The following is a 13,648-nucleotide window of genomic DNA, read 5'->3' as shown; positions in this document are numbered from 1 at the left end:
GTGAGCCATTGCAGGTGTTTTTCTCTCACATTTCTAAAGCCTTTTCAACTGCAATGAAAAAATAAATCTTTGCCTGCAGGAGTCACTGTTGAGGGATTTTGCCTGTCAATCATCACCTCTGCTCCGCCCCCCCACCAAAGGAAAGGATAGGGGAGGGGAGGGGCGAGGAGGAGAGTGGGCGGGATTAATGGCCTGGCTGTGACTTCACTGTCCAAGGGCAAATCACAGATTACTTTTCAGCCAATTATTCAGAAAACCCCAGACCACAGAAAACCCACTGAATGTTCAAAGTTCAGGTTTCTTTGGGTGTAATTGAGGTCATAAAACCCCCCAAAAAACATAAAAAATAAAAAAGTGAAAATGAATGTCATATAACCTTTAATGAGTAAAAATACAGAAGAATAAATAAATTGAGTAAAAAATACTTACTCATTTACTCATTTTACGTACTTAAAAGTACGTAAAATGAGTAAAAATACGTTAAAGTAAATAAAGTGAGTAAAAATACTTAAAAGTAATTCAAGTCAGGAAAAGTTACTACTTTAAGTAAAAGTACTTTAAAGTCACTAAACTGAGTACAAATACTTAAAAGTAACAAACTTGAGTAAAAAAAATTTAAATTAACAATTTGGAGTAAAAATACTAGTAGTAATTAATAGTAAGTAAAAAGTAATTCATTTAAGCATAACTACTTAAAAGTTCATAAATCATTAAAAATACTAAGTAACTAAATAAATAAAAAATTCACACATACTGTATGGGGCACTACAGCAGTGTTACCGCAGACCATTGACCATTGCTCTAATCAGCACATATAGAGTAGTACTGCCTGAATACCAGCACCCACACATCAAATACAGTAGTACCGTCTGAATACCAGCGCCCACATATTAAATACAGTAGTAGGCTACCCTCTGAATACCAGCGCCCACACATCAAATAGAGTAGTACCACCCAAATACCAGCACCCACACCCACACATCAAACAGAGTAGTACTGCCTGAATACCAGCACCCACACATCAACTAGAGTAGTACCGCCTGAATACCGCTGGGTGACCTACCTTCACGTGGCGCTGTTGAGCAGCCTTGAAAAGAATGGACAGGGATTCAACATTGTTCCACTAGTTCATATATAGCTTAATAAACACTTTTTTATTTTTTTGAAAAGTCACCATACTGCAATTTCTTTGTAAGTTCAATGTGTGTGTCCCAAATAAGAAAGCCATCGTATGCCGTTTTTATAAAATTAATTCCTCTGCCAACGAGGTTGGCAGATGTTCTTCACGGACCACCATCTGAAAATATTTTGTGCCAGGGACCCCTCATACAAGATTTAAAAAAAATACCAGATCTACAAGCTACGAGCTGGTTATTGGGACAGAATGCTCTGCAAGCTACTCCGTCTTTTTAGAGTGCGCTGGCTGCAAAAAACTGTCGGCCGCTCACAACCTTTTTTTAACCTTTGTGTTTATTTGGCATTTTCAGCATGTTAGACAGGGGATAGACATCATATCATATAATTTCTTCACATCATTCTTTCTCTTTTTTTTTACGAGAAAGGACATCCTTTCATCATATCTTCCCCCCCCTCCCCCCATTACTGGTTAAGAGTCCATACAGCACAAAGCAAAGTACAGGAAAAAATATACAAAAAATCTTGAGAAATACACAATTTTAAATTAAGCATACATCACAACATAAATCATTGTTGAAAAGTAAATAAATGAATAATATTGAATAATAATAATGAAGGAAAAAAAATGAAAGAAAAGGTCCCCCCCCTCTCTCTCTTCTTAAATCCTAACTTCAAGGCCTAGATGTGAGATTGATCTTATATCCTGAAACAGCACCATATTCGGACAGTGTTTCTAATAATGCAGGAACTGATATAATAATAATAATAATAATAATACATACAATTTATATAGCGCTTTTCTAAATACAAAAAATAACAACTTTATTAGAATCGACTAGTTAAAAAGGATTAAAACTATAAAAGAAAAGTACAATAAAAAGCCATCTAATCCAGGGGACTTCCCCGGAGTCATTTTGGAGATAGCCATTAATATTTCGTTTTCTGTTATAACTCCTTCTAAACTCTCCTTAGAAGTTTCGTTTAGCTTATTTAGGTCATATTTATAAAAAAAAAGTTTTAGTTTTTCTGGGAATTTACCCTGAGATATGTGAAGTTCTTCATAGTAGTTTTTGAAAGTATTATTTATTTCTTTTGGGTTTGTAATAATATTGGGAACAGATTTCAATACGTGTATCTCTCTACTGGCTTCCTCTCTGCGGATCTGCCATGCTAGGAGTTTGCCAGCCTTATCACCCTTAGAATCTATGCTTTATCCTACTTATTGCATTTTATGTTCTCTGAGTGGTTATTGTATTATATTCTAATTGTTTTCTTCTAAAATATTTGCTGAGTTTCTCTATTTTGAGATATTAAATATTCAGTTTCCAATTGTTTAATTTCTTTTTCTAGATTTTCTGTTTTAGACCTATGTTTTTTGCGTTTGCTTGAGGTATAGGATATTATTTGGCCTCTGATGTAGGCTTTTAGTGATTGCCAGATAGCCTCCGGATTGGCCGAATTGGTATTTATTTCCACAAAAATATCTAAGTGGGTATTAATAAATTTAATAAATTCACCATCATGAAGCAAGTAGGAACTAAATCGCCACCTTTTAGGCAAGCCAGTAGACTCTATGGCTGGGATCTTCATCAATAACCCTGAGTGGTCAGATATTGTTTTGGCCAAATATTCGCATGGAGGGATTGTATGTGCTTTGGAAAGAGGAACTAAGAATAGATCTATCCGCAAAAAAACTGTTATGAACAGGGCTGAAAAAGGAGTACTCTCGCTTCAAAGGGTTCTGGAAGCGCCAGATGTCACAAAGACCAAAATTTTGCATTTCTCTTTTTAATACCTTCGCCGCCTGGGTTGGGTTAACCTGCTTATTTGAGGACCTATCCCAAGAGGGGGCTAAGGCTAGGTTCATGTCACCTCCTATATAGGTCTACTCTGGAGGACTTGATAAATTATAAAAGAGATTAAAAAAGAATTGAGGGTCATCTATGTTAGGTGCGTATATATTTACCAAGGTAATAGGTTGGGAGCCTATTAGGCCCTGAATGACCACATATCGACCTCCTGTGTCTTTAAAGGTTGAAGATAACTTAAATGGATTTTTTTTTACTAATTAGTATAACCACACCTCTCGCACAGGAGGAGAAGGAAGAGTAGAACACTTGATTATATCCCCCTTGTTTCAATTTAGCATGTTCTTCATCTGTTAGATGGGTCTCTTGTAGTAAGGCTATGTCAATTTGGTGCTGGTTCAGATACTTAAAGATGGGGTGCCATGATATTTTTCAACCCTAAAACCTGATCATAAGGTATTGTTATTATGTAAGGATTTTTTTTTTAAACAAAAAAAAAGTGTACAGTAAGTGTTAAAATGTTGTTTTTATGTGGACACGCCTCCAGTTCATTAAGTATACCTGGTTCTCACCTTAGCACCTCCTCCACCACCTTAGCACCACCCACCTGTCCTAGTCCCTCCTCCTCCTCATGCCCACACCTGTTGTGTTATGATAATGAGGGGGAGGGTATGGCTTTGTGATGTCACTAAAGCGCTGTTTCTCTATTGGCACGTTTGACCCTCAAGGTTTCAGCCTCCAGGAAGAAACTCCAAATAGTCAGAGAAGACATAAAACACCATAAAAACACCACCAGGGGGCTTAATGAAGTTCTATCAACCTCATAGACACATGAAAAACAGAAAAAGTGCAAAACCATGGCACCACCTCTTTAATAATACATTTCCTTTTAATATGGTGGTTAATGCCATTAACGTTCAGAGTCAGACACTTATAATGCGTGGTTGTGTTTACCATTATTTAAGATATAATACTATGAGAGTCCAATTAATTAGACCAAAATTTGTCCGAGTCCTTAGAGCCAACCTGCTGCAAGTGAAAGCCATTTTTTTTAAAATAAAACCTGCTTGAGAGAGAGGGAGAGGACACAAATTAAGAAAACCCCTTGCAAAGAACAAAAATAAAATATAGCTGCAAGCAGCAATAAGCGGGTTTGAGGGATAAGGCAGAGGCAGGAAGAGGCAGGCAGAGTGAGAGAGAGAGAGAGAAAGAGAGGCAGTTAGAGAGAGGGAGAGAAAGAGAGAGAGGGGGAGAGAGAGAGAGAGAGAGAGAGAGAGAGAGAGAGAGAGAGAGAGAGAGAGAGAGAGAGAGAGAAGAAGTGAACATGCATTAATTAACAAAGTCATGATTTTTGTTCAGTAAATTATATTTGGACTGGTTAAATTGGGGTTTTAACCAGGGACCTACAGACTTGCAGGTAGACAGTGTACTGACTGAGCCATTGGATAGACAGAATTGGATTTCATGTGTGGTAAGTTATCATACAGCATGGATTGCTTTTTATATATCTACAAGCTCATAACGCGTCACATTGTAGATCGGCTGTATGTGGTTACTGTAGGTGTTGTATTAATAATTAAATCTGCAAAGTAACAAGTAACTAAAGCTGTCATATGCTGTGATTGTAGTAGAGTAGAAGTAACAAAAATGGAAAGTAAAGTAAAAGTACCTCAAAATTGTATTGTGCATTGTAAGCACTTGTATTGGTACTTGAGTAAATGTACATAGTTACTTTTCAGCACCATTGAGGAGCCAATCACTGACAGGCTAGGTATCACCAGGTGCACTGATTGCTAGAGTGCAGAGGGACATGGGTTGATATTAATGATCTTAACTCAAAATGTATATATCACACAGCTTAGATTTTTTTGATTAAATAGGAGTGTGATGTAAAATAAATCTGTAGTGTAAAAGTTGCAAGTTCATCAAATGTCAATGTATATTGTTTTTTGTGTCTGGGTAGCTCAGTTGGAAGAGCTATTGACTCTGAACCGCAAGGTCATGGGATTGAATCCTGGCAAAAACAACACAGCATATGAGTAATCTGGTTCCCTGGTGTATAGAGCATTGTTACAGGTATAGACTCATTTGTTTGTTAATGTTGCTACCCTTTAAATGGCCATGGCCAATAACGTGGCATTGGGCGCTTAAAGTTAAATATTTGAAAAACTACACATTATTTCAAAGAAAAAGCCACCAGGCCACTAATGAGTTGTGACAGGTGTGATTGGTGATGAGTGAGAGCAGGTAAGAGGGGTGGATCCAATCCATGGGAATAGGGGGAAGGTTGCTGACTAGATTACTCTTTTCTACAACCACCCTCACTAACCTTAACCTCAGTAAAACAACGACCTAACCTCAAGAAACACTATTTGTAAAACTAAGAATTCCAAATGATGATCACCGCAACACATTGTAGGGGACAGGGATCGAACCAGCGACCTATGGATTCATAGGCTGGCTCTCTTCTCATTGAGCTAGAGATTTGGCTTCCCTGATGGTGTCTGTTGATATCTATAGATTTTTCCGTCCGTTATGAACCAAGCCTCTGTTTCGCTAACTACTCTAGATCACTGGTTCACAAAACATTTACCAATAGTTTTTTTTTTGTCTCCTCGGAATGGAAACTAGTGAAAATAGTCGATCTACAAGCTCACAACGCGTTGCTATCTGAAAAGTTGTGAGATTATAGATCGGCTATTTTCACAAGAAAGTATGTCATACATAAAAAACAACTACTCTCAAAAAAGCATTTCATGTTATTTTTTAAAAATTGCACATGTCTGAATTAACAGGGTCATGTTTTGTACAATGCAATTTAAATGTAAACTGCAATGAGTGTGGTTTGAACCGGGGACCTTCAGAACATGAGGCTAACACTTTACTGATCGAGCTATTCAATCCACAACCTTTGTCAGTGAAAAAGGAGAATCCAACAAAACAAAACAAAAGGGGGAATGAAGTACGTCATACATTGAAAATAACTACTCTCAAATAATCATTTCATGTTACATTTATTCATTGATACAGTCATGTTGTGTGCAATGCAATTGAGATGAAGTCTGCATGAGGTGGGACTTGAACCGGCGACACTGTGGTTGCAAGGCATATGGTTTACCAATCAGCCATGGGACCAACAGACCTGAACTTGTGAAAAAGGAGTTCACACAGATGACACAGTTTCACGCAAATTGCTCAGAAATGGCCTGGGCTTAAATGTTTTTCAAACTGCTCAATATGGCGTAAAATCTAAGGGCGGAGCTTACTGGTCAAAATGATAGATGTGTTCCTCATGAGTCAAGGCACATGTGTAAGCAAGTTTCACGGCTGTCGGCCAAACGAGGCATGACTTTTGCCTGTTAAAAATGCTATAGCGCCCCCCTTTGACCAATTGGAGTAAGATTGGTTTCAGTGATACTTGGAATGACCCTCTACATTACTGCAAAGTTTCAAACAAATGTGAGTCTGCATGTATGTGTTAGGGGCAAACGAATAATTTTGATAAAACTGCAATATTCATTGGCTCATAAAAGCTTAATTTTGTCACTTATGGAAAATCTGCTTCCCCAGTTTGTCGGCATAGGTCCAAAGCTCATGCGTAAAATGTTTCGTGCAGATTGCTCAAAGATCACAGGATCACATTTTTACTGTTTTTCATATAATTCAAGATGGTGGGAGATCTAAAGGTCAGAGGTCATAAGTCAGACTGTGAAAGTTGTTAGGCATGAGGAGACGCATGTGTGTATGAGTGTGTGAGTTTCAGGGCATGAGTTGTACCTGTTCAAAGTTGGCATTTTCAATTGATTGCTATAGCGCCACCCTTTGGCCAATGGTTTTGAGTTTCGGGCCTTGGCCGTTTGGCATAGCCCTCTACCATATTGCAGAGTTTCGTAAAAAGCGTATGCACGGTTAGGCCAGAACTGCAAAAACGGCGGAAGAACAAGAAAGCCAAGGAATGTGTTAAGTTATGCTTAGTTCTGCAGCTTAACGTTGCATTCGGAGAAAACAAAGAGATGTAATTCCATTTAGCCAAGCCTGGCATATTTTATTAGGAGGGCTGCACGCATCAGTCTCACGGTGCAGACTCCACTACTGATACTGAAGATGAACTGGTTCCACACACAGGTGGTAATCATATAGAATGTGATTAGGCTATAGGAGGCAGGCATGCATCCTATACCTTGTACCCTGACGCCTCACTGTGGCACAAGCATAACATTGCACATCATACATGGAACAGTGTTACATACAAATGAGGACATATATCCCATCAAATCTTAACACCCCCACTTGTTCTCAGGTTGTTGTAATCTTAAACAAAAACAAATCAAAAAAACATACAGAATGAATGTCAACCTCTCTTACACATTTCAAACTCCAAAAATAACAGCACCAAACTTCTTCAGTTTCAATTTAGTTACAGGTTTCGTCATGATATCAGCAACCATATCATCTGTAGGACAATACATCAGAATGACTCTCCCCTCACTCACAGTGGATCTGATAAAGTGGTACTTTATGTCCACATGCTTACTCCTCTGTCTGTTTACAGGGTTTTTGGCGAGAGCAATCGTTCCCTGATTGTCCTCATGTACTACAGTTTGTGTGTACTTGTAGCTATCGATACCTTCTAGTAACTGTTCTAGATATAGACACTCCTGTATGGTTGAAGCCAGTGCCATGTACTCCGCCTCGCATGTGGAGAGCGCTACTGTGGGCTGTTTTCTAGTTTTCCAAGACACTAGAGAACTGTTATTGCTAAGACTCACACAGTATCCTGTGGTACTGCGCCTGTCGCTGACATCAGACGCCCAGTCAGCATCACTGTAGGCCTGTATACCTAGCTTCTCTCCGTTTCTTTTGAAACTTAACCCTTTCTCAGAAGTACCTTTGAGGTATCTTAGAACATGTTTCACAGTAACCCACTGCTCTTCTGTAGGCTCAGCAAAATACTGTGATAACCTGCTTACCACAAAGCTTAAATCCGGTCTGGTACAAGTGGTTAGATATATAAGGCTTCCTACAGCCTCCCTGTACATCCTGACATCATTCATTTTGACCGCATCCTCAGAATATTCTAGTTTCTGATCACAGGGCGTTTCTCTGGTTCTACAGTTTTCCATATTAAAACGCTGTAGTATCTTATTAGTGTACTTCTCCTGTGACATGGTTACACATCCATCAGATTGGCTGAAATTGATACCCAGAAAATGTTTCAGTCTGCCTAGATCTTTCATTTTAAACTTTCCTGCGAGCATCCCTTTCACCTCTTTCAAAATCTTCTCATTGCTGGCTGCAATGATCAAGTCATCGACCCATATGATTATGATTACCTTTTTGTCTTTTGACTCTTTGGCATAAACACAGTGGTCGGCTGGATTTTGTGTGAACTCATTTTCAGTTAAACAATCGTGCAAGACTCTATTCCAATTGCGCCCTGATTGTTTGAGACCATAAAGTGATTTTTCAAGCTTATACACTAGACCATCATCTTTCTCTTCATAACCCTCTGGTGGATTTATGTATATATCATAGTCTATGGGAGCGTGCAAATACGCTGTTTTCACGTCCATCTGGTGAAGGAGCAGGTCCTCCTGCGCTGCTTTCTGTAACACCACCCTTACACTCGTCAGGTTTGCTGTGGGTGAAAACGTCTCCCCATAGTCTATTCCCATTACCTGGCTGTAACCCTTGGCCACAAACCGTGCTTTGTACTTGTCTCTTCCCTCTACATCACTCTTGATGGAGTAAACCCATTTACCCCCCACTGTTTTCTTGCCTATTGGCAGGGTTGTTGTGGTAAATGTCTTGTTCTCATTTAATGAGTGGACCTCCTCATCCATGGCTTTTACCCACTCTTTTGAGTTAGCCGACCTCATAGCCTCCCCAAAAGTCTGTGGAACACCATATACTGCTCTGTAGCAGTAGTCTACTGTGGTATGAACCCCATCACTATCACTTTCTTCATCTACAAAGTCATCTAAGTGACTAGGTTTCTTCCTTTCTCTAGTTGGATACCTCCTACTCTCAGGTTCATCACCTGTCACACTCTGTTGTGTTTGGTTATGATTATTAGGCCTCATAACTGCACCTGGACTAGCACTGTGTGTACTTCTACTCCTTACACTTGGCTCTTGAGCATTCTCCGCTCTCCTATTGACCTCCTGCGTGGTCTCACTAGTCCTAGGCTGTCTCATATGGTCATAACCATCATTTAGGTCTGTCTCACCTGTCTGTGTCTGTTTCTCTACAGCTACCCTGCTTACAAACTTAACTAGCCTGTGTTTTTGCACTTTATTTGTATCTGGATGATAAACCAAGTACGCCGGGCTGTTCTTGTCATATCCCACAAAACACCCCTGGTCACACCTGGAATCCAGTTTTCCCTTATCCTGTTTGTACGTGTAGCATATAGACCCAAATTTCTGAATTTTTGATACATTAGCCTTCTTGCCTGTCAGCAGCTGGTAAGGGGTCTGCCCTGTACGCCTGTTAAAGCATCTGTTACGTACCACTGCTGCTGTTTGTATTGCATAGTGCCATAATTGTTTTGGTAGCTTGCTTTCAACTAGCATGCACCTACCCATCTCAAAAAGAGTACGCCAACCCCTCTCAGCGGTCCCGTTCTGGTGCGGGGAATACGGAGCTGAAGTTTCATGTCTGATTTTGTTTTTCCTCATCAGTGTTTGAAAATCTTTGCATGTATACTCTGTTCCGTTATCCGATCTCATGCACATCACTTTCCCATAAGGGGATGTATCTGCTAGGAACTTTTCCGTAGCTTGTACTGTGTCGCTTTTCTTTTTCAGAAAATATACGAACACCGCGCTCGAGTAATCGTCAGTGAACGACAGCGCATATTTGTAACCATCTGTCGACTCTGTGGCTACAGGACCTGCTAGGTCTGTATGCACCATCTGTAAGGGAGCCTCTGCTCTGGTATCAGGGTCTCTATTCCTCGTTTGGGCAAACTTTCCCTGAATACACACCTCACACTCATGTTCGGGCCTAACTGCTTTGCCCTTGATCTGCATACCCTCAACCACATTCTGCAATTTAAGAACATCGTCATAATTACAGTGGCCTAATATCTCATGCCATGTCTGAATGTCATGACATGCATTACATTTGTCATTAGACTCACCCTCAGTATGCAAATAATACAACTTGCCATATACATGTATGTCAAATCTGGTACCGTCTCTGGTTATCAGTGCATCATCCTCTTCTTTAAAGACAACCGTGGCCCCACTGGTGGTCGCCGCCTTTACCGAGAAGATGCTCTGGGGGTACGACGGTATGAATAAAGCGTCTCTCAGCGTCGCCTTGTGTCGCTGTCCTCCGCTGTCGATTAGGGAAACCTCAGCATTTCCCCTTCTCTGAGCGACCCCGTTGCACCGGGTGCCGTCTGCCAATTCGACGCTGTGCTTTTCTGGTCTGAACGCGCTGTCGAAATCCTTGAACTGAGTCACGTCGGTGATTATATGTGATGTGGCCCCCGTGTCCACCATCAGGCCCCTCTCCTGGATGCCGCTCGCCGGCTGCTGGTCCCCGTCCCTCATCTTGAACGCGAAGTCGGCGCCGTCATCTGCTTCAGTGACTTTGCACGCGCCATCCCTTTTGTCCTTAATGTCCTTATCCTTACGCCTACATGTGGCGTCTTTGTGTGTGTCGCTTCTGCATCGACTACACCATGTCTTCTGTCGACATTCTCTCGCTCGGTGACCTTTTGTGCCACACTTGAAGCACACCATCTCTGTGTCTTCTTTGCACCAGTCACGTGCGTTTGTCTTCGCGGGTCGCCGCCCGGTTCTCCCCTGGGTCTTCATCACACTGTCGCCCGACTCAGCTGCGTTTGTCTTCTCTGTTTCTTCAAAACTTCGTAGCTTAGTCTTGAATTCCGCAAATGTGATGTTATCATTTGTATGTGCCACATGAATTGCGAATGGCTTAAAACTCACAGGCAGTCTTTTTAAGATCATTGCTACTAGTAGACCATCTCCCAACGTCTCACCTGCATTTCGCAGTGCAGTGATGGCTGTTTCTGCTCTGATGATGTAGTCCATAATACTTTCGTTGTCCGCCTTCTGGAGCGATGTAAGCATGGTGTACAGGTTAATTATCCGGGGTTTCCCCTTCCCAATACTCTCTTAATATTTTCAGAGCCTTTCTTCCATCGTCGGCTGCATCCCTCATAATTAATGAGAGGCTCTTGTCGTCCAACAGTAGAATCATCTCGGCATACGCGTCGGCATTTTTCTTCTCGTCTGCCGCTATTTCAGCTTCATTCCTCGGTTCTCCCAGGACCGTGTGTTTTAGTCCAATCAAATGAAAATGTCCCAACATTTTTGTCTCCCAAATCTCATATTTGGTCTCATCTCCGTCAAACGCCAGTCGAGGCAACCTGCTTGTTCCTCGTTGATCCATGATGCTAGCTTGCTCTCCTTGCTAGCTTAGCAACCCGTTAGCACGCTGTTCGTTGCGCGACTACACGGTGGAAACCGACAAACTTTTCTTCCGAACGACTCCTGGGCCCATAACCTGTTAAGTTATGCTTAGTTCTGCAGCTTAACGTTGCATTCGGAGAAAACAAAGAGATGTAATTCCATTTAGCCAAGCCTGGCATATTTTATTAGGAGGGCTGCATGCATCAGTCTCACGGTGCAGACTCCACTACTGATACTGAAGATGAACTGGTTCCACACACAGGTGGTAATCATATAGAATGTGATTAGGCTATAGGAGGCAGGCATGCATCCTATACCTTGTACCCTGACGCCTCACTGTGGCACAAGCATAACATTGCACATCATACATGGAACAGTGTTACATACAAATGAGGACATATATCCCATCAAATCTTAACAGAATGCAATAAGGCTTCGAGCATATAGGCCTCGAACCCTTAAAAATAAACATTAAAAATACAATTAAACCAGTAATAGTTAAACCCCTTTAACCATGACCTCTTCCCTAATGAGGTCTCCTTACCTACTCTATGATTGTTTCGCAAAGGAGGTCTTAATTTTGGTACTCACAGTCACAAACTGACGTGCAATTCTCAAAGGGCTTCGTATATCACAGAGACGTGCGTATGACCAGCTCTATATTATAATGACAGCCAGCTGGGCGTGAAGATCCCGAGAGGTTCATTTACATTGCCCCACGCCCCATTTTGCACCATAAAAGGCGTGAACCGTGACTCAGCAGTTTCTCTCTGATCAAATCTGTCACTTTACTGAACAGTGTTGCCATGTCCGCTTATTATAAGCGAATTTGGGCTTATCTTTCTGTAAAGTTGCTTGTAAATATTGGTAGCTGTGGGGTGCATTTTTTTGGGCTTGTTTCTAAAGTGTAGTTGATTATTTGGGCTTGCTTCACAATTGTTCAATTATTTTAACCGGTGGTTCTCAAATATGTTTATGTCATGGACCCCCAAGTTAATATGTAGGCTAATTTATCCCTATAAGCCCCATCTGAAAATGTGTTGTGCCAGCTGGAGCCCCTTACCAGATTTCTGTTGTTAGAATGTTTAAAAAATCTTCCAAATCTTCCACATTTTATTGCAAGATTTTTTTTTTAAAATAGCAGATCTACAAGCTCACAACGCATCACGAAGCGCTTTGAGCTTGTAGATCGGCTATCTCCAATGTATACACTACAGTATATCATTTCAATGTATACAGTATATATATATAGGTTTACAGTTCTCATATGGCTAGCTTCTTTTGGGCTTATTTTCATAGACCTGGTTGCTTATTTCTCTCACAAAATCTGGCAACACCGGAGCTGCAGGAGTTTAACTTCTCGTCCAAACTTACAGATGTCGGCCGCATTGCCTTGACACTGACAGAGAACTTGAACATCATTCTGATCTGTCTGGAAGCGAGTCCCACTATTGCACGATGGATCAGCTGAACGTAATGTGTAATGTTTACAAGGTTTAACCCCGCCAACAAATAATAGACTAATAACCTGGAAAGGATATTTTATAAGGACACTGGAGGTGCATCGATCAGTCCCTCCGCAGTTTCATTAAGGCATGATAGCCTATTTTCATTATTACGTGACACTTTGGCTCAGATGGCCCGCTGGCAAACACACTGAGGGACCTAATAATTCACTGATAGCCTAGAAAATAAATAAAAAGCGGTGGAATCTACATCATGTCTATATTATGTATAGGCTACAAGCAATACATCGTTTGACATTTATTTTAATTTTTTTATATATATGTGTTCATTGTGTTGACAAATGTTGGGCACATAGGCCTACATATTGTATTTGAGGTTTGCCACTGTTGTAATTGATTTTGGCATGAAGAATAAAGCATTCTAAAGACATTTCAGCCCTGGTAAGACAGCCTCAGGGCTGACCTGAGCACGTGCGCACCTGACGCACAAAACACAGACCAAAAAACTTTCATGAATCCGACTGCAGGTGTAGGATTTGTCCTAAATGCCGGTACGTACAAAATATGGTCGTAAATCGCTTTATGAATCGGGGTAATTGTGAACATGAATGTTTTGCCCCTGGTCTGTCCGAAGCTAAAAGCGAGCCCAAAAAAAAGTTGAGTGGACCCTACAACATTATAGTGATCAAAGCTAGTCCGAATTAGTTAGTCCTTCAAGCCCCTGCATCAACATCAATTGGAAGGCCCCAGGGAGCAGCCGATCCACAGGCCCGCGCCGCACCAAGACGCG

The sequence above is a fragment of the Gymnoscopelus braueri genome, assembly GCF_963280865.1.
Source record: "Gymnoscopelus braueri genome assembly, chromosome: 2".
NCBI classification, from domain to species: domain Eukaryota; kingdom Metazoa; phylum Chordata; class Actinopteri; order Myctophiformes; family Myctophidae; genus Gymnoscopelus; species Gymnoscopelus braueri.
The sequence above is the reverse complement of the archived record's forward strand: the minus strand, read 5'-3'. Positions refer to the sequence as shown.